General features: G+C 40.6%; 1 protein-coding gene across 5 annotated transcripts in view; it reads left to right on the forward strand.

Annotated features, from left to right (window-relative positions):
* The first annotated feature begins 14,984 nt into the window (after window positions 1-14,984).
* LRRC4C (leucine rich repeat containing 4C) overlaps window positions 14,985-22,296 on the forward strand; it is a 547,931-nt gene continuing 540,619 nt past the window's right edge. For all 5 annotated transcript variants that reach the window (XM_069784680.1, XM_069784679.1, XM_069784682.1 and 2 more), the window contains exon 1: window positions 14,985-15,742. The gene's annotated coding sequence lies outside the window, so the exon portion shown is untranslated. The remainder of the gene's footprint in view (window positions 15,743-22,296) is intronic.

Below are 22,296 nucleotides of genomic sequence, written 5' to 3' on the forward strand. Positions count from 1 at the left end.
CACATAAAGAAAGACTTCACTTCCACTTCACAAGGCCACATGTTTCTTACCTGGGCATTCATCGCCTGACTGATAATGACTGCCCTCTGTACTTGGATTCTTTAGGGAGCGGGCTGTAGGTAAAGTACCTTATAGTCCTTGGGTATTTATATCCTATTAACTTCATTGAGAGTTAGGCAACTAATTAGAAGGTACATGCCTGAAAGCCTTTGATAAGGTAGGCCTTTGTCTCTGCAAACAGATGCTATGCTGCTGATAGCACTGCAACAGAGTGAAGCTACAATGTGGATGGTTTCGTACATAAGGGAGGAATTGGACCTTAGAAAATCCAACCTTTTTTCTTGAATGTCCTACAAAGTACTCTGCGACTTAGTTAAGTTATTCAAGCTCATTGGGTCCCAGTTCTTCAATAGCCATTTTCAGTTATCAACATCTGTCTCTTTTCAAGACACAATAAGGGTAGTATTTTCAAGATGTTTATGGAAATATAGGACCAGATAATTACAAATTAATAGAGAGATTAAAAACAGATGCAGAAAGCACTGTATTTTATACATTTTCAATTGGTTTCTATACAGTGTACGTATACCTTCTTCTTGACTAGGTAAGAAACAAAACACTTTCTTGGGGTAATGTACAGTAAAGATCCATTTTCATGACTATCTAAATGTCTCTGTCTCTTTCAGTAATACAAATCCCTCTATACTGTATTCTAGTACTCTACAAGTCCAGACTGAAAATAAATCTCTCTGGAATTTTCTTTTTGTCTGTTATTTCTGGCTCCAATAGCAAGAAGTGTATTTTAAGGGAGAGTTTGGTTCTTTGGGGGCGATTAAATGTATAAGTCTGCCAAAACACACTTGATCTAAACAGTAATCCCCCAGGAAGCCTGTGAGACTTTGAATTTTATTACTGAAGTGAGTCTACAGCTAAAATGGTTTCCTTGCCTCTTACGTGTTATTTTCTCACAGTTACACTGGAGAGCAGAACCTGATTTTATAATAAAATTTACTTAGTATGCAAAATTCCAGATGTGGAATCAATGAAGATGCTGAAACAGAATTTAATGGTGATGATGAGTGACAGATGAGAAATCAGCTCCCTGTTCTAAACCTGGAATAGCTCAATGAGGCCATTGAATTGTAGGTGTTCACTAATTTCAGAAATGCCAGTAATTGTGAATTAAACAAGGATCAAGGATGAGTTTGTTTAGGGAAAATATGCCTTTCTAAATAGTCAGCACTAAGAAAAATAGTATTTTTAAAAGTAATTTAAATAGCAGGTTTTAAAAATGCAATACCTGAGCTTTTTGGGAAAGAACTCCCTCGGTGTTTCTTTTTCAAAGACTATATTGTCTGTATGATTGATGCGGTTGATACGCTGTGTGAGTTGTGATCCCGGTGGCCGATTCACAGCAAGTTGCAGCTGGGTTAGTAAGGATTGGTAGTGAGGTACATACAGCATTATGGAGTCCGTCACGGGCAAAACAGAATCGACTTGAAGAATTTTTACTGCATCTTATTGCCAGCTAACGCAAACTTCTAATCGCCCATTTGAGTATTCAGGAGGAAAATACCCGTCCCCCACCTTGCCCAGGCTCAGCTTAAGTCAAACGCCTCTGCCCCCTGCTTCCTAGGCTCCGGGTCGGTGCAGAACCATTTCTGTCTGCTGCTCCTCCGGTCACCCACGGCTGCAGTCCCTCGGGGGAGTGCCTGCTCCAGCGTGGGTCACCCACCGTTGAGGTTTTGGAGCTCGGTAAGTTGCTTACACCAGTATTGGAGCCATCTGGAATTGGTTGTGACCAGCCTGGGGCAGTTCATGCCCTTCTCCCACATCGGGCACTACTGCAGCTCCTGGTACTTCAAGCAGTTCAGGCTCAATACGCTCTTCTATACTTCAACAGCAACCGACAGCTTTTTCTTAGGCTTGTTTTTTTACAGCCATCTGGTAGAATTTCAGAAAATTTAATTAGGAAATTAAATCCCTGCTACAAAATGTCATAGGGTAGCTAAACAACAGCGTATAAAACCATTCAAAAGCGATAATGCCACGTCCTAAAAGCTGACTCTGTCGTACCTGAGGCAGGAGGGTCAGTGGCTCTGAATTGGTGTCAGAGCCCTTCACACACTGTGTCGATACAGCAGCAAAAAGCTCCAGTGACTCAATACTAGTGAGATTGTCTTTGCATCAGTGCTTGGAAAGGCATTTAGGTATGCAGTGGGAGGTCCCACCTCTTGGGTGGATAAAGGTCGTAAGATAATCTGTCTCATTTAGAGATCTCACGTCATTTTTTGTTGAGAGTGAGAATAGTGGAAGTCATAGCTGCGGCTCAGATGATGGCGATGTTTACTATGAAGATTTGGTTCCCTTTAGTCCTTCCTCATTTCTTTTCCAAAGCTACTACTTGGGCTGCATTGTCCATTGCAAAAGTAGATTTGGACATAAAACCTGAAATCCTGATGCAGACAAAGCAATACAGGGTATTTATATCACTGTAGTCAGTTTAGGTAGATGAGAGGTATGGGGGGACAAAGTTGGTTTTGATTAGTTAACTTTAAAGCCTGCACCATGTACAATTCCAACAAGTTTGCTGCATCTGTGAATAAATGAGATTCTTTTTCCCCAATTAAGATACAGTCATTATTGTGCTCAGTTGAACAATAGTAGCTTTTCTTTTTGAGGGCTGAGTTGTTTTTTTTTTAATACTAGGGAAAATAATCTGTCACCTAATTCTCATTTAGAGTTCAGCCTGTTGATTACTCATAAAGAGCGTGGAGACGTTAGGATCAAGGTCAGTACGTGTGAGGCAACAGCTTGCTGAAACAGCTATTTTAAAAGCCTGAGGTTAAACATATATAACCAGTATTTTTCTTCTGTGAAATGACAAGCATATTTCTTTTATTAATGAGAAACACAGTCTTTCTGAACTTGAACTTTATCTACTGAGGGTATAGGGTGCTTTTTTTTTCCCTTGCTGCCCCCCCATCCCCCAAGTTGTTATCCCACTTTTACAGAGTTATGCAAAGATTTTGTCTTCATTTCGCAACATGCGACAATGAATAAACACCCTTACTTGGGTTACAGACCATCAAAAGTAATGCTAATACCTTTGCATTCAGGGATATTCTTCAATGAAGTCTTTTGATTTGTAAAATTAAATATGTTTCTTCCCTCACTATCTGTATAAAACCCTCTAACAGCCCTAAGTTTTTCTAAATTACACTGATTTCTACAGTGACATTTTGATTATGAAACTTTTTCTGAAGGAACTAAGACATCTTTTCAAAGACAATTTGCCCTCAGTGCGGCGCAGGCAGCTGAGATACAGGACTCAGGGAAAACGCAGCTGTATTGTGGCTTAGCAGATGACAACAGATGCAAAATAAATTCTTTTAGCTTACCTCTCAGTAGAAGAGATTTAGGCTGAGGTATTTCACCTTTCATTTGCAATGGGTTAAAGTATTTCTGCTCAGCTGTACTCAGTAACTCATTAATCTTAGGTGGCTCCAGCTGTGTGGGAATGAAGGTGCTTATATGTAGGTTCACAGGAATAGTTGATAAATATAATTTTATATCAGTAAGTGTTAGAGGGCAAAAGAGAAGCTTATACCAGCTTAACATTATGGCTTTCTTACAGGAGTACAGGAAACCAGTGTGAACAGAGAGTGGAAACACTGAAGTTTCATTAGGAAAGCCCTTAAGGTCAGTGGTAAGAAGAAAATCATTCAAATATCGATTTCCTAAAAGAACAGAAATACAAATAAGTCCTAAGAACGCCTCATTAGGACCAGGTACATTAGCTATTAATACATATGGGTAACCGAAGCACAAAGCCTTTGGGATGACTTCCCGAGGCCACGTAATGGGTGCCAGCGGCGGGCACAGAAAGCGTGCCGGCGAGGCCACAAGCGATGTCACTGCGTTATCTCTAACACCCCAGAGACGCCCAGGCCCTTCCAGGTTTCCCTGTGCCCTGGCTGGAGCTGCAGGAATAACCTCTGTGTGTTTTTATGCTGGTGACGACACAACTCGTGCTTATTCAGTATGCCGTTAAACTTGCGGTTTTGCTGTGCCCAACCTTGTGCCTTATTCACTGCAAGCGCTTCAAATGCTTTTCTGGGAACAGAATTATTAGGCAATGGGCTTTTCCATAGGGTTTATCCTTAGACCTTCTGAGAGTTTAATGAATATTAATATTCCACTGTTATTTTCCTCTGTTGTTCTTTAATAAGGTGGTAATATGATTCCCATTTTACATATGGAACAGAAGCTCAGACCATTTCAGGTTAAAAATTAGAGCCATGATGCAAGGCACCCAGGTTTTTTGCATTTCATGCTCTTTGGTGCAAGCTCTGATACACCCTAACTGCTAGCAGCTGGGTGGGGGTCAGGGCCAGGCTGGGGGTACTTATGGCCACCAGTGCCTAACTGGGGGGGCTGGGTAGCTTCTCAGATGTGGTCTGGGGGGGCAGGAGGAATGGTAAGAGCTTGTGGTGAGCAAAGGGGTTTGGGGTAATGGAGAATGTGGTTTGTGGTTTTTTTTCCTACTCTGTTTGTGGAGCTGTGTCATATTCAGGATTGGTAGTAGGGTTATGGGCTTCCTGGGGTTTAAGGGAAAGACTTCTGATGGGAGGGAAGGTATTTTCTGGGAAAACTGCTGAGGGGGTGAGGAGCCTGAACGCAGGACTGGTGAGGAATGTGTACGTGATGGGTTTAAGTTGCCTTTAGCTAACTAATGGGAAATACTGATTATGGGATGATGTATGGAAATGCAAAAAGATGGGTGTGTAAAATCTTTCTTCTTCTTCCTGAGTTTTAAACTAAGGGAAGCTTTATATGGTTTGGAACTCTCTTCTAAGGGTAAATATTCTGTGCTCACAGACTGTGCAAAACTTTTTATTATATTTGCTGTAATGTGGTACTCAAAAATAACTGTGAGGAAATACCAGGTGGGAAAAATGTGTGCTCTTTCTGTATGAGGATGCTGGCTGGGTTAAGCATTCAGGCAGCAGGGGACCTGGGCTCACTCTTGCTGTGAGGAGTTCTTGTCTACTACTTCTAGTTCTTAGAGGAGTACCCTGGTCCCTTGAACTTCTGCGACACCCGCTGTCTCTTTCCCTCTTAGCGCAAACTCAGCTTTATGTTCCTACAATTTTTTGTTCTTCCCCCTCCCTGTATTTTTAGCCTGTGTGTTTTTCCCAGCCAGTCTGACCTTCCACCTTTCAGTAGCCTAGCTGCCAGTTCATAGTATCTCTCTGTTGAATGGGTGTGAACTCAGTGTATTTAGGTTTTGCATGTTTGTCTTACAAGTTCACAATGCTTCCAAAATATGGATGACAGAAATTTTCTGATGCTGGGGAGAGCTGCCTGCTAAATTAAAAATCTTATTCCAAAGTCCAAGTATGCTAGAAGAATTCAGTGGATTAGCTGGAATGCTGTCCTTAGTAAATCAAAGTATTTTTACTGTAATTTTTGCTTTCTGAAGTTTCTGAATTAATTTTCTTGAAACATTTAGCCTGAAGGAGGTACTTGACAGGACATGTGTAATCCAAAAGTGCTACGGTTTTGTAAAAATTCTAAACTGTCAGTGAGAAAGTATTTTCAAGATTTTTGGCGGTTTGCTTAGAGTGAATGGTGTAATCAAGTAACCTTGATTATGCATGGTGTAATAAATACCTTAGCGGTTTGGCATGTAGTCCTTCTGAAAAGGCAAATAGAAAGGAACAATGTTTTCTTGTTGCAGTCTTTCTAATAACCCATGTGGCAACAAAATCCTTGTTTTTCGTCTGTATTTGTGTCTTCATGAAGAATCCCAGCAGCTGTTTGGGTTTTCTCTGTTGGATCATGGAAACTAGCAATGGGAAAGACCTCCTTCATTACGTTACCTAATGCCCCTCGCCCTCAGTATGAGACTATTCACTATTGTACTATTATTTTGTCCAGTCTCATTTAAAATGAGACCTATGCTAGGCCTTACACTATTTCCTCTGAATGACACCTCCAAAGCTGAAAATGAAACAATTATCATGCATGTTTTGTGCTTTACAAGCTAAACTTTTATTTACCTTAATTTCATCTAACAATTCTTAGTGAAAACTTCTTTATGATGTAAAATAACTCTCAGCTCCCATTTCCAAGTTAGTCTATAGTTATTTTGTTTCCATGGTACATATCCCCCCCAGAGCTATGTTTTCTGCCAGTCTTCTGTTTCCATCTAACAGACCTGGATCAAGTTTGAATTTAAGAAGGTTTCTCTTCTTACTCCTGAATTAGTCAAGACAACTGTCCTGGTTTCAGCTGGGATGTAGTTAACTGTCTTCCTAGTAGCTGGTACAGTGCTATGTTTTGAGTTCAGTATGTGAAGAATGTTGATAACACTGATGTTTTCAGTTGTTGCTCAGTAGTGTTTAGACTACAGTCAAGGATTTTTCAGCTTCTCATGCCCAGCCAGGGCACCTGACCCAAGCTGGCCAACAGTGTATTCCATACCATGGGACGTCCCATCTAGTTTAGGAACTGGGAAGTGGGGGGCAGGGATTTGCCGCTCGGGGACTGGCTGGGTGTCGGTCGGCGGGTGGTGAGCAATTGCCCTGCGCATCATTTGTACATTCCAATCCTTTTATTACTACTGTTGTCATTTTATTAGTGTTATCATTATTAGTTTCTTCTTTTCTGTTCTATTAAACCGTTCTTATCTCAACCCAGGAGTTTTACTTCTTTTCCTGATTTTCTCCCCCATCCCACTGGATGGGGGGGGAGTGAGTGAGCAGCTGCGTGGTGCTTAGTTGCTGGCTGGGGTTAAACCACGACAACGACTTAGCAAATGTCTTCTCCCACACAAATTATTTGCAGTTCGAGTTAAATTGTGAGTAGCTTGTATTTATTTGTTCTTGAGCCAAAATCCTATAGTAAACTCTCAGTGGCAGCAACTGGGCAACCAGTGAACCTCAGTGAGTTTTAGAATAGATGCGACTTGTTTTTGATGAACATTATTATATGGAGTAGTGTGCTATGGAAGGAGGTGAGGTTTGGTTGGATTGTTTGGAGTTATTCTAAAGAAGGATGTATTCCTAAAAGTTTTCTCGAAGATGTTTACTTCCTGTCTTGTACTGTAACTTCCAAGTCTTTAATTGTGCTTTATCTCTTGCTTAATCCTTCAGCCTTCTGTTAATATGAAACCTGGATTTATTTTTTGCGGGTGTGTGGGGTGGTTAATTTTTAGTCACAAGTTTTCAAACTTGCTGATCTGCTATGTGCTTCCCCACCTCTCCCTGCAACATTTCCCACCCCACCCCCCCCGCTTTGCCCTTTGATTTTTTTTTTCTGTCCTATGCTACCACTCTAATCAATACCCTCTGGTGTATTTCGTGTTTGTTCAAAGGTATTGTCACTCTTCTTTCCCAGAATCTGTGGAGAGGTTTTTCTGTAACAGCTTCTTCCTTCCCACCCCTGCTCTCTTACCTTTCTTTCACCCATGGCAGAAAGAACAAGCTCACCACAATGGCAGCTAATAGAGTTAGCTCATATGCAATTTCACCAGTTTTCATTACACCTCCAAAATATATCTGGTGAACCTCTTCAGGTTCTCTTAACTGTGCTTTCAGTAATTGCAGCAGACTCCAGGGCACACAGCTGATTCAGGCAGAAATGGGATGTGAGTCTGAGTATTGATCACAGTACAGGGAAACCTTTATCTCTGGATCATCCAGGCCAGGTAGGTATAGAACAAAAATTGTCAAGCAGAGGAAGACATGTTCCTGCTCTAGGACTGACAAAGAATATGGAGGTAGCATTAACAAGAACAGGCAATTAACTTTTTAAAACACTATTCTCGAGGGTTAACTTTCAAGAAATATTCATTTCTCATGGTTGGCTTCTCAGTCTTTAGAGGGAGCTTATTTATTTGCCAGGCAATGTATATGGGCAGGATACTTTCTGTAGAGTGATTGCAGATTAACCCTCGTTAACAATCTGCTAACAGCAAATGTAAGCACCTGCATGAAAGGTGTCTGTATCTGAGCTGGTCACTCAAGCACTCCTGTGCTTTGGAGGGTCTGGTCTGGTCTCCTCCCAAATGTAGATGCCTAAAATGAAACAAATGATAGTGCCCTGAGGTATCAACTCTTTTTAACAGCGACTATAAAGGGAGCCTGAAAAGACAAGCTCGCATGTAGATGTATGACCACAAGTGAAAGAACTGCTGTCTTTAAGGATAGTTTAATGCTATTTGTTCTGAGACCCATAAGAAAGATGCCTCTGTAGGCACCATAATGTTATTAAGATTATTATTGCTAAAGCATGTCCTTGGAAGTGCTGCACTGCTTTGAGTGCGGAGAAGAAAAATAAGCAAACCATCCTTAACTTGAAGCCCCAAATGATCTGCTCTTTTCTATCATCTGTAAGCTTGAAATTTAGCACAAGAAAAGCTAATCTTTTGCTGTCTGTTGCCTGTGGTGATATGTAGGTTTTAGTAAGAAGAGTAAAGGAAATTCTTGTATAAAAAATGCTTCATTGCATGTGAGGGACATGGAAGTAATGGCTGACAAAAAATGTTTAATAGGAAAATAAGTTATCTAAGCCTGTAGCAGCCTCTATCAGCATATGCATTTTTGAGGTAACAGAACTCGGTGCTCATGCAGTGGATCTTTACAACATTAACTTTGAGATCTATTAGGCTCTGGAACAGTCTCCCATGAAAAGTGATGCAAACCCTCTTGCTCAGTCTTTAAAGCTAGACTGCAAGCTGGTGAATGTACTTTAGAGAGCAGTAACTGAAAGGTAAACTTGGTTGAGAGAGATGGACATAATAGATCTCCTCCATTTCTGAATGAGGTAACTGCCAAGGTAACAATTAAATCTAATTACTTGATCAGCCTAAACACAGAACTAGGTTTTCTTCTTTAGGTTTTCCCCATTAATGTGCCAACTTCCTTCTTCACAGAGCATGCTAACCCTTAAAGTCTTGCAAGTGCAGTTGTGTACAAGGTTTGATTAATTTCTCTCCCAATAGATGTATTAGCATAGCCATCTCTCTGTTTTGAGGCTGAAGTAGCTTTTATTTTGGAACTTCTACAGTAGCTGCAGATCTCTTCGGCTCTCACAAGCCTTTGTCCCCCTTGTGAAGTAAAAGTCTTATTTCAGGCCTAGCTTGGGTTAAGCTAGAAAGTATTAAGATACCCTATTTCAACATGACTTTGATATGTGAAGTTCTGCTTGCTGTCACAGAACTCTTCTGAATATACATAAAACTCAGAAAGGCTCAGGTCTTTTTGTCCTTGTGAATCCTGAAATTAGGGTTTTTTTTTAATTGTTCCTCTTGTTTTGATTCACTATAGATTGGTTTTGCATGCAAGCAAATTTTAATGATTGATGTGTCTGCTTGCAACTTTGTAAATATTCTAAAACAACTTTCCAAAATACTGCACAGTCATAAACACATGAGAAGACATTTTGACCTCCCCTGATCATTTTGGTAGTCAGCCTGCAGTATTCAGATAAACAAAGAAAGCACACCTTTTTGATAAACTAAAGCTAATTTTACCCTCATCCTGATATTATTCCTTGTTTAGAAATGCCTATCCCACTACTGAGTATCAAGCTGGTTTGCTGAATTCCTGTGCGTACAAGTAAGACTTGAAAGGAAACCTGGAGTTGGGACTGGAAGGCAAATGGTCATCTCAGGAGCAGGAACATTGATGAAACTATCCCTCAGGCATTCTTAATTGCAGTCAGTAAAACTTGAGTCAGTGTAAATAATAAACTGCTGATGGGCACAAGGGGTACAGAGAGGATAGTCAAAAGCTTTTAGAGAAATAAAGCATCTGAGACTCGAAATATTGGTTTAAGATATATGTTGTAGTCACAGCTTCCAATTTTTCTTTCTAAAATTTTTTACCTGAATGTATGTTAAGTTAAAGGTCATGAAGAGATCTGTGACCAACTAAAAAAATCAAATTAAAATCTCCTCGCTGCTTAGAAAAGAAAAATCTTCTACGGAACCGAAATGTACTAGTGTAATACTCTGTTCTTTTTGTTATCAATGCTTCTTCAGTATAGGATAAATCAATCCCAGGTATTTAGCTTTAGTTTAGTAACTTTCATCTTGTTCCTTAAACAGTGATGCAGTATTTAAGGCTGCCTGTATACTTCAACAATCCAGCTGTTTTTAGGAAGTGTTCAATGATGTGAGAAAAAAATCCAGACAATTTGATTAATTCTGTTTTTGATAAGAGACATACCGCACCCTTTTATTCTTGCAAACCAGCTCTCTACAGAGGGGAAGAGAGATAATAACTGTCACAGATATATGCAAACAAATGTGAACAGAATGGTAATATTAGCTCAAGCTGTGGGTCTGTGTATTGGATTATTTTGCTTGCAGCAGTGGCTGTGAGTGGATGCCTCTGTAAGAAGAAAGGCAGGGCAAGCACAGGCAATGTCCCTGGCCTTCAAGTATTTTCTCAGGTCTCTTGACCAGAGAGGACAAACTATGATTTCTTTTGTGGAGTGGTGGTGGTGAGGGAACAGGTATGTATCAGAATGTAACATCTATGTAGGATTTGGGGTTTTGGAGTCTGTGGGCATGGGTTTTTGATTTTTTTTTTAATGATGATGAACTGTAAGCTTCTAAAATAGCCTTTCTTTTTAAGGGTTGGAAAATCTGTCTTCAAATAATAGCAGCCAAATAGCACAAAATCAAGGTGATGATGATTTGTATTTCAGTATTGCAGGATTAATTTGAAATCACAGGCTTGAGGCCCTGAATTAGAAAAAATTTTTAGGCAGAAGGTTGGAATCTGATGGTAAGTCTCTGTTGGAATTAAAAATATCTACAATGAAAACTGCTCAATTTGCTAAAGAGGTTGGCTTAAAAAAACCCAAATGATGCCACTATATGACATGCCTATCTGTATTTTAGGGCAGTTAATAACTAAATATAAAACCTAATGTGTTTCTCGGACTCTGAGGAACTCCCTTGTGTTGCTTGCTAGACTATGTGAATCTCAAGATGTAAAGAACATGAAGAATCTGTTTGCTGTAGTTATGGTGTTGTACTTTCTCCCTGGAGAAGAAAAGTTTAGGATGGAATAATTATTACTATTATTCATACGCCTATTGCAACAGGAATGGATAGACCCTGACCCTACACTCCCTACAGCATGCTCAGAACAGTAGAAATCCATTTACCATTTCTCTTGAACTTAAACTTTGGCAAACTCCTGAAATGTTTGCAAGAATTAATCCCCCCCGCCCCCCCTTCCAGATAACACATTCTCTTGCTTGTCTGCTTTTCCACTTTCTTTTGCTGTTTCTCTCCTGAAAATCTTTGTCATTATAAGTAGGCTTCACAACTCCTGGGAGGAAGGTTCCTTGAAAAAGCAATCACAGAGCTCTTAGTATTGTATGGCTCAGCTATGGAGATGCCTCAAACAGCGGGAAGAGCTGCCGCAAGCCGCGTGTGCGGTCTGTAGGCTGGCGTGTAAATTTACACTCTGCGTTGATCCTGGCTTGAAGTTAGGACTGGCTGGGGAAAGTGGTGGCTGAGAAACTGGTCTGTATTTGTTTCTGATGATTGCTATGAGGGTGTTCATCTGGGTGGTGTAGGCAGCTGGCAGTAGTAACTCCTCAAACCTCACCAGCCAAAGGTGCCTGGTTGTAGCTGGTGACAGCCTTCGCCTGTCTCAGTGAGCCTCCCGGACCATCTTTCACTCCTGCTACAGTCCTGCGAAGAGCTTTGTCAGTGTGGAAATTGTAGTCTTAAATATGACTTTTCCTTGATAAATTCGCTGAAAGTTAAGAGGAAGCAAGGGGGCTGAGGTGAGCTGACAAATAGCATATAGATTTGGGGTTCACTAAATCAAAACAGGTTAACGTAACTGAGTGAAACACTGCAAAAATCTTTGAGGGACTTTGGAGGTTTTTTGTGTGTGTGCCTGTGTGTTGGTTCAGTACTTTCTCTACCAAGGGCTCTACTGAGCAATAAGCTCAGGTGCTTAACTTGTGCTAAATTTCAGATCTTGCTTTCAGAGGTGTGATATTAACTGACAGGTCATCAAGTTCAGCTGAGTTTGGTGAGGGCCAGAGTAAGAGGGAGTTGAAGTAAGGTTTTGGGGGGGGGGTGGGGGGTGGAGGGCAGGGAGCGGTATATCTGCCTGTTTCATAATGTTTTGTAAACTGCCTTTGTTTTAAGCATCATGTGGGAATATGAACAAAGATGCTTGTAAGACTGTAGTAGTCAGGGGACTGATGAGATGTTTTGTCCAAAGTGCTACATGTGTTGCCCCCCGGGGGGACAAAAAAAAAAACACCAAACCCAAACCAGAAAGCAACCAACCCTTGGAAGTGCAAAAGATGTTTTATCCTTTTGATTAACATGAAAGTAATTAGCGGGTGGTATGGTTTTAACACAGATGTAAGGATAGATGAGGTAGAACGGAGGTCCTTGTCTGCACTTTTGGGATTATGATGAGCAATAACTGGCAGATACTATTAACAATAACTTATTCTTGCACAACACTTAATCTTTTTTTCTTCTTCTTTAAGGTGTAATCTGTGTCATAGAAATTAGAATGCAAGTCAGTTTAATTTTTTGCTGTTGTTCCAGTCCAAGAGATTGTAAACATTAGATGTGTGAATTATTTTAATTAGCTTTGGTGTAACTTTTTTATGTACTCAAGAGATTCTGACTGCACCTAGAAAAACAACCTTAAGGTGGTGGAAAAGCCTGTCCACGGTGGACTTTGGTCTAGACATGAGGTCTGTTTTATGAAAGCTGAGCTGACTGGTTAGAACTATAAATGTTACGTCACTGATAAAGTTAATGTTCTGAGAGTAGTGAAATTACTCGTGCTGCAGTCTCAAAGTAGAACATGAACCATTAGTTTCATTACTATGTGTTCTGGGGATGATGTGTTCTCAAAACAGTATCAATGTAGTGCTATAAGCTTGTGGCATGCCTGTGGCATTTTGGACACTGCACGAAGTGGAAAAGGTTTGTGACGAGTGCTCAAGTGAATAGAGCAAAGTCGATATGAGGGACAGTTAAATACATCAGGGCTTCTCAGCGTGAAGAAATGAGTCCAGGCAGCATATGACAGAAGATTATAAAGCTGTGAGTGGCGTACCCAAGTGCGCAGAGTGTTCCTGTCTCTGACCTTGCAACTTCTTACGGCACAGACAGTTAAAGGTTGGGACGGTGTACTTGGGAAATATCACTATTTGCTTCCCGTGATCTGATGGTTGTCTGTGACAGTGACCAACAAAGGCAAAATTTTGGCTAGGTGGATCTTCAGCCCAAGCTACTGTGGCTGCTCATGTTCCTGTTCCTGTGTGGATAGGCTCAGTTATGGTTGAGGATAAATGAGAGTGCTGTTTGCTGTTTTCTTGACTTAGGCAGCTTAAACACAAATACAAGGTGTCATGCAGTGTTGGGAATAGGATGGGTTGTGGAGAAGAGAAGAAAAATAATTGCAGAAAAAAAAATTTACCATTTGCAATGTTTCCTGTTAGTTCTGTGGACTTTCATATAAATAAATCATTTTAGATTTAAATTATAATGCAAGTTAAGCTGAAAAAGTGAACAAAAGCCCAAGTGACTACATGTGATGAGTGGAACAGGGCTGGTCTTCCATCTTCTGAAACAGTTCCCTACAGTGCCCTATATTTCTCTTTCCATACACCATGAAGATCCAGCCTTTTCATGCTGTGTGGTTTTGTAAGTTCACTGGCTGTCAAAACTGCAGGGTTTACTCACCAGTAGAAGGCTTTTACTCAGTGTTACTATTAAATATTGTGGCAACAGTGCTTACGGACAATGCCGTATTAGATTGCAGTCCTCTGTGCTAAAGTGACAGTAATACTGCCATGGTCAGTGCATCCCGGCTTCCTTGCCAGCTTCCCTACGGATGGGCTATCTAAAACTACACCGGCATTTCTGTCTCTGTGCTTGTACAATCACATTTTAGTTGCTAGAACTTGCTGCGGTAGCTCTTTTTGTGATCCAAAGCACCAGACTCATTTCACTAGCTCATTCAATAGGGAGCTCTGTCAAGTGTATTTGGTTATTCAGACCTGTGAACTGGTTCCTTACCAGTACCACATAGTTATAACTTACTGTAGTAATCCCCAAGCTGCATCTGAAGAATGGTTTATTTTTGCTTTCAGGTTCCTGAAGGAGTCTCAAAGTGTCGTCTGCTGCAAAGAGTTGGAATTATGGATGCCAAGTGAGACAGCAGTGCTTGCATGCTGAACCTGATGTGGAAGGTCCAAACTACCTGTGGGAAAACAAAGGCAATATGACTGTTTTCATATTTCATGGGAGTGAATTACAGCTAGGGCTTGCACTTGCCACAGCAGAATACCCACGTTCACGCACCGATGTAGGTCAGCTGCTTGGACAATACATGGAAAATCTGTTTTGGCTGTTGGACTGAGAACTTCAAACTCGTTTCACAAGTGAAAGGTTTCAGCAGAACAGTTCTTGGTAAAGGAGGGAATTTCAAGCACCTTCATAAATGCAGCGCTGGATGTCTGCCTCCACTGACTTTCAAAATTTTTCTTTTCCTGCCAGAAATCCTTTCTTTTCTAAAAATATTTACTTGACTCTGCATATTGCTGTCTAATCTAGAGATGGATAATACAGTGCTGATTTTAAAATCCTGACTGGTACAGGATATAAGCATGACTTCTAAAATAGTGCTAAACCGAGTTGCTTCGGAACAAATTTTCTAACCTAACGCACTCTTCTGGGTGTAGTGTGGTTTATACACCACCACCAGCCCCCATTCCCCCTCCCCCGTAACCAGTCCTGCCATCCTAATCTTCTAGACCATTTACTACCCTCCTCTTATCCCAAGGAAAATACAATTGCTGGCTCCGATAATCATTAAGTGATAATCCAGATTAATTCAGACTTTGATGTAGAAACAGGTCCTATTTCTGCTGCAAAGAAATCCAGATCGCCCCACGGAAAATGCCCCCGCGCAGACACACGCACGTACACACGCGAGCAGGCAGTATGTAGAATGCCTTAAAGAAACTGTAGCTAACCACCTTATTAGTATTCCTCCCTCCTCTGTGTTTCACTTGCAGCAACAGAGGGCTGAGCAAAATGCAGTAGAACAGGGACAGAGACAGAGCTGGCAATCATCTCGGTGCAGGCTGCTGAATGTAGGGGGTGGGGGGGATGCAGCAAAGCAAGATTAATAACCTTGCCATAATCCTGTGCACCCTGGAAGGAGATACCTCTGGTGACTGAGCTGTTCTTGCCTTGATTAATTGGACCGAGTGACTGAGGGGCTGGCAATCCACCTGGTTTGGAGGCGACCCCCTGGTTTTGCTGCTCTCTGAATCCTCTACCCATCTGGGAAGGTAACAGTGAGACATACCATCTGCAGCACACACAGCAGCTATTGGAGGCTACTACTGACAGTTTGCGCTACAGTTTTTTGGTGAGCGAGGAGCCAGGTATATCGTACAGTAGGATATTTCTGTGCTCGAGCTACCGAATTTCACAATCTGGTCCCTACGCTCCCTTTTCCAATTGCCTTTGAGTTCTGGGCTTACTTTTGGCATAGTCTCCTGGACGCATTTTGCTGGGGATGGAAGAGCAGTAAATGGAACCTCTGAAAACTAATTGTTTTGCTTCTGTGTGACTCGAGAAAGAGAAAAGCGAAAAGAATCAAAGCCAGCTGGAGGAATTTAAATTTCTTTCGGAGAAGTTTACAGAGGGACTGTACAAAAGGTAAGTCCAGGGGTTTGTCTGCCCCTTCTGTTTCCTTCTCTGTCTCCTGCTTGCTGCTTTGAGCTGGGGAAAAAAGCTAAAACATGAGTACTGGGTGCATATGGAGTGTGGTGTTTGTAAAGTCCGTGCTTGTAATTGGCATCCCCTTTTTACTTCCTCTTCTGGCTTTTTTTTTTTTCGGTTTGTGGGTTTTTGGGTTTTTTTCCCCCTTCCCCCTGGCATTTGCACAGTAACAAAAATATGCTTGGACAATAATGATCTATACTGCTGGAAAATGTTAGTTAAGTAGCACTATAAAGCTCCTTCCATTTCAAAGGTATTAGAATTTCTAGGGAGAGAATTCTTTTTATTAAACCAGCTAAAATATTTGGGAAGTATCTAGAATGGGCAAGAAATGTAGCTCATACAACATCTTCATTAGAAGTCTCCATATTTTTCATAAATCTTGTCTGTTTTTTTTCTCTGCATTTAGCTCTGGAATGATGAATATGTAAGTAAAAAGCTGCTTCTGCTGCTGTTAGCGGAAGTAGAAGGTAGCAGAATGGAAATTTGAGGATTTGTGCATCACTTATGTGAAGTTCATCTGTTTGCTTCTCATTAACCTTTTGAATGCTGCTGCTTTTTATTTTCTTTTTTTTTTCTTTTCCCCAGCTAGAGAATTTATGAAATAGGTAGGGCCAAACAGTAATAACTCATACGGAACAGAGTCCCAATCACAAATGAGTTCTTGTGGGCCCTGAATTTTTGGGATGGAAGTGCTACCAAGTGCTGAGGTGACCAAAGTAAATGTCTCATCCAGCATGGTTCATGGCACTCCAGTATTTCTGGAGATCTATCAATCATACGGCTGTGGTGCAACTCGGTGTTTAAACCTGGCACTTATCTTCCCCCCACACACCTCCCCCCCCTCCCCAATGCAGTTTCTGCAGGAACAGTATGACTCTGTAGCCTTTCCCATCTTTCCATTAAATAATAGAAATAAAATACCATTGCATTGCAATAGAATCAGAGCTCTTGTAGTTGAGCTTTTTTTTATTGCTGCACTGATAGTACTTAGCATTCCCAAGGAGGTGAGAAAACCATCTGTAAATACATTTCAAAGATGCATCGTTCTCCAAATGGAACTGCTAGGTACTCACTCCTTCTCAATTATATGAATATGAATGACTAATATTGAAGGATATGGTATCTATTTGAAAGACTGCATAGCTCGTTATTTTAGTGTAAAAAGACATGGCTCAAAATTCAGTTCTACTGAATAATCAGATGTTGAGGGGCTTGTATTTGTATGTATACATACGTAATGTATGTGGAAAAAAAGGGGACTTACGTCAGATTTATAAATATAAGGACACATCAAATAGGATGGACCTTTGATCCATTTGGCACAAAGAAGTGTAATGACCCTTCTTGTAATAGATCCTGTGTTGTAAAGCTAAAAACTTAATGAAAAGGCTCTGCTTCAGAGTAATCAAATCACTTCATGTTATTGCATCCTGTCAGTCAGTCCCTCTATTTCCCACTGGTTTTGCATAATAGCTTTAAAGGGGGATTAAGGAAGAAAGCAGAACTGGTTATAGGTGTGTTTCCCCTCATTTTCTGGAAGTGATGCTCTGTGTTGCATGTGCCTTTTACTCTATATGATTATGACAAACAGATCTTTCTGGGCAGGATGCAGTTTGCCCTCATTGTACTTTCCTCAAGCCCCATTGCATATAGCACATGAATCTATTTCACCAGGCAATGAGCTATGCTCTCTTTTGACTATGGGGAAGGGTCTGTGTGTAAGGAGGGCTAAAAAAAAAAGTGTATGTGGAGAAATGACAACTCCTGATTTTTAGAGCCTGGTTTTAGAATTGAAGTATGTAATGAGACCATCAAAGCAGAGATGTTGACTGGATGAAAGCAAGGGAAGGAACGTTCTGCCTGGAGATGAAACAACTTTCGTGTTCTGGGGAAAAAGACAACACATTTGTTCCACTGGTATTTCAACATATTCTGATGCGTAGGGTATAATTTAGCAGTGTCGCCCTAAACTGAGTGGGAGGGTAGTCACCTGTATGCTGGAGAAGAAAGATGTCGCTGCTCTCTTGATAGGGTGTCCAGATGTTGTTAATCATCTATCTCTGTTGATCATCAACCCTACTGAAGTAAGACTGGTGTGGATTTTTTTGCATGTAGTATTATCTCCTTATATACTGCAGACTAAAACAAATGGTGGTTATTTTACATTTTTAATAGATTCACTAAACAGGAAACCTTGTGCTTCTCCCTGCACCCGCCCCAACCCTACCTAAGTATTTATATTGGTTTAGTAGATTTTGATGAGAACTCTTCCCAAATTTCAATTCTGATTTCCTAATTATACTGCCATATTTTCTATTTTTTGTTTTTGTTTGTATATCTTATAACATACAATATTGTATATAACATATTATATCACAGGATCAATTTGGGTTTCTAATACCACTGCTATTCTTATGGCAAGAATGGAAATGGATAATACTCGGTGCTAGCAGGTTTTATGTGGGAATAGGCTTTAGCACCAGTTGGACCGTGTGTGGGCTTTTTAATGTTGAGTTAGAAAACTGTAAAATGAATGTCAAGTGTTTGATTTTAGTGGCACTTCCATTTTAATTGCATTTCATAGTGTAATATCGCATACACCTTCGATCTCACCTAATGGGGAGAATGCTTTCTTCTCTGTACCGTTGGGGTGCTTGTATGGGCTCAATCTACTACGCGTTGTGAGTCTTGCTGGAATAGGAAGGGAAGGCCCACACGGGTCCTGCAGTGAGTGTATCGTAGGTAAAGTCTCTCAGCAGGAATATGGGTACAATGAGGTTCTCATGAGCTGAATTTTCTAAATGTTGTTCTTAGAATAAGTGGAAGGTAAAGAAGACTGATATTTCTTTTTCACTTAGTTCCAGTTAATCGAGCAGCTTCGTTTTCTCATTGCTGAAGTCAGCCAACAACCAGGCACTAAGCTTCTCCAGCACATGTTGCTGTGTTTCCAAGATCCAGGGTACTTTACACATGAATTCCTCCTTCCTTCTGAAACAAGCTGGGCTGACAACTGGTATGTCAATCTTGGAGCTCTGCAGCTGCATGCAAGCAAGGGGAGGATGGGAGAGAGGAGATGTACCAGCAGTTCCAGGACTTGAACCAAAAGAACAAGCTCTGTGGGATGGCAGAACGTGTCGTTTTGATTGCTGACTCATTGTGTTGGTCTGCAATATTGTCTTAAGCTAATGTGATGACATTGGGCCTGGCTTTGAAAGAAGGAGCCAGAAAAGAGTAGTTTATCAGTAAACCCACACTGCTTATGAATGTGTACTTCCCTAATGACAAATGGTACGATCACTGGAAATTCCTGTGGGTAGAGTTAGTGTTCCTAAATCTGTTACTTTCAGAGAATTAATAGCAAGTAAAATTTACTGCTTTTAGCCACTTAAGAAAAAAAAAAATGAAGTTACAAATATATCCTTTCAGTTGACAAGTTAGTTGACTGCAGTAAATGACTTCCCTCCCTTCTTGCCCCACTACATTGCTGTCCTTCCCATTTCTTTTCATTCTGTGTTGAAGGATAAGGTTTAGGGATGAAGGAGAATCAGAATCCAAAATTCCAGTTCCTGGGTTGGTAAATAAACATGTTGGATAAACTCAAAACTCTTAAGCAGCAGATTAAAACCAATTAATTTTCTGCTTTCAGTACTCCTAGTTGGAAGTGTGAAAATGGAGTTTGTTTGGGAGATTGTTTAATTTCTTTGCTTTTCAAAAGGACAGTTAGGTAGTTTAGGGAAGACAGCCTTTGTGGTGCTACCTGTTATTTGGCCTTCCACAGACTGAGGTAGCCAAGGCGGCTTCCTTTAGTAGTAGGAGTTCCTTATGTTTTTATGAAATTAATACAAAGGATCGTGTATTTTTCTTAAGTTGTATAACAAAAAACCATGAGAAAATGTTGACTTAGACACTGTAGCTTTCAGGAGTGGTCCAAAAGACGAGTGTTGAGAGCATGCTGTACATACTCAGGTATTTGCTTCTAGAGGCTGTTACTGTTGAGGTTGGCAAGATAGTGATGGTGACGTTCTCAAAGTTAAGATTCAAATGCCCAAGTGGTATGCTGAGTTTTCCACAGTTATTTCATATTGCTGAAGAGGAAACTTACTGTTTGGTGTTCTCAAAAATCTGCAAGAGCTCTTGCTGCCAGACTCAGAGTGGTTACGTAAGGTAGAATCCTATTGATCGTGGAGGAGGGTGGTGGGCAGAGATTTCTTCAGAAACTGGAGACTTTCTTTCTCGGAACATGTACTGCAGAGGCAGAATTGTAGCAAGGAATCTAGGTCTCTTCCCAGTGTGTATTGAAGAAACTTTTCTCATAGGGACAACAATTATTTTGTAACTTGCCAAAGTTTCTTTACTCAACTGGCCATCAGTGGTAGGTACTCTGTTTGTACTTTGTGCATTGCCAAAGCTAGCAGAAATGTCAGTGTAAAACAACAGCGTGCTTAAGTGAGGCTTGTAACTGCAAATATAAAGGGCTTCTCTTGTTGCATTTTTGATATAGCTTTGAGCTTGCAACCCATGTCAGGGAGATTTTCCTTGAGGCCCATTATTCTAACCTCTTCAATAATTTAAGACGTTGTTTTGGTAGCTTAAATTTACGTCAAGTGCTCATGAAGTCCAGCATGTACTAGTAATTAGAGACTGTCAGTTCCAGTCCTGTTGTTCATTCTGTTTACAAGAGTAAGAACAGGGTTATATCCTTCTCTGTGTAGCTCCTCTGAAATAGCTGAATTGGTCTGAGGTAAAGATACAGACAAGTGAGGTGGGAGGCCAGTAATTTTTTTCTTTTTGCAAATGTTTGCTCGATTCGATTTAACTCTCTGTGGGAGCAAAAGAATCCTCCCCTCTATATTGTTTAGTCATAGGAGAAAATCTTATCAGTGCAACATGGGGCTATCAAGCAGTGGGCATGTTTTCCATATGATCTTGGCTTTCTTCTTCTAATTTGTCTACTACTAGCAATATAATCTTTACAGTCTTTTCTGCAGTCCCAGAAAGAAATTGGCAAATGAGAAAGAAAAGTGACATGTCTGCACTACATATATGGTGGACCACCAGTTTTTATAAACCAGTAAGACATCGTTTTGGAATTATGAGGTAAAGCTAGGGATGGCACTTCTTTGCCTGTGTGATTTCCCTTCCCTGCCCCCATTATTAATCAGTTAAGCATGTTGAAAGCATCAATGCAGCTTCTAGTTGAAGGGACAAAGAGAAGGTGAATGTTCTGAGATGAGGCCTTTCTACAGAGGCTCTCCCATTGAGGCTGTGTTTCTTTCAACCTATTTTTATTTATAGGCTTTTCTCTGGAGCTACTCACTATAATAACTGTGCATTTCATGTAAACCTATAAATCTTCACTATACCCTCAGTTATTTCAGGAAGAACATGAGGCACTTCAAAGTGAAATGATCTACCTACAATTTACTTAAAACCTGCAAAAGCAGCTGCCTTCAAGAAAGCAGAAGATTCAGCAGTAAAAACTGAAGACAAAAGGGCGGAATGGGTGAACTCAAAGTAGGAAGGAAAAATAGTGCAGTGATTACCCCAAAGACAAAAGTAGTTTCATATTCTTGTAAGTGTACAAGGAGGGATTGCATTGTACAGACTGCACATGGAAGAAAATGTTACTTTTGTGTGCAGTGAAAATGCATTTTTGCAGTTTGGGTGGGGAAAAATGGGTTGTAGAACATTCTTTTAAGCATCTCAAGCATATGCTTCAGAAATGCCACTTAGGTCCCAAGTCTGCATTTTTATTTTGAACAAGGGTAGATAGAGCAAGGCTAATAACAGGAGTAGCATTATCAAAACTCCATGAGGGATTTGGATCTCTCTTGAAAAAGCTTTGAAAACTTAAGCCTTGGACTTTGATAGGAAATTTGAGCTACAGTTCCTTAAAGGAATACATATTGAGTAAGAGTAAATATCAAGTAAGAACATATCTTCCTGGGAATAATGCCTCACCACAGACTCTTCAATTATTATATTGCAATGGGGTTGTAAATATTAAAGTCATGTTCTTTATCTGTTCAACTATGCAATCATTCCTCTCGGGTGGAAGTGCAATCTAGTTCTGAAAACAAATGAGGTGAGAGATGTAGTTTAGACCACGTTTGGGTGAAAGGAGTGTGTGAACTGGAGAAGGGTGCAGGCCCAGGAAAACAAGACCGTATGGTTAGAAGTTCATACGGGTATGTGCTAAACTTGCGTTTAGATGGGATTGTTGGGAGAATGATGAGAGTGGTGGGTTCACAATAGTTAACATTTGGATCAACTGAATTCAGGAAGTCTGAAGCAAACTGAGGACATCCAGAAGAGGTAATTTACTATATAGGTATGTAAGAGCCTAAGAATCCAGAGGTAACACTCAAATAAAATGACCGATGCATTGTAAACTTGTAAAGGAAGTGTGTGAAGTAATGTAACTGCAGGGGTCGGTATTTTAATTCATTTCTGGAAAACCAAGTATTGCAGTTTCTGAGGTTTGTGAG

Source organism: Haliaeetus albicilla, chromosome 5 (genome assembly GCF_947461875.1).
Source record: "Haliaeetus albicilla chromosome 5, bHalAlb1.1, whole genome shotgun sequence".
Lineage (NCBI taxonomy): Eukaryota > Metazoa > Chordata > Aves > Accipitriformes > Accipitridae > Haliaeetus > Haliaeetus albicilla.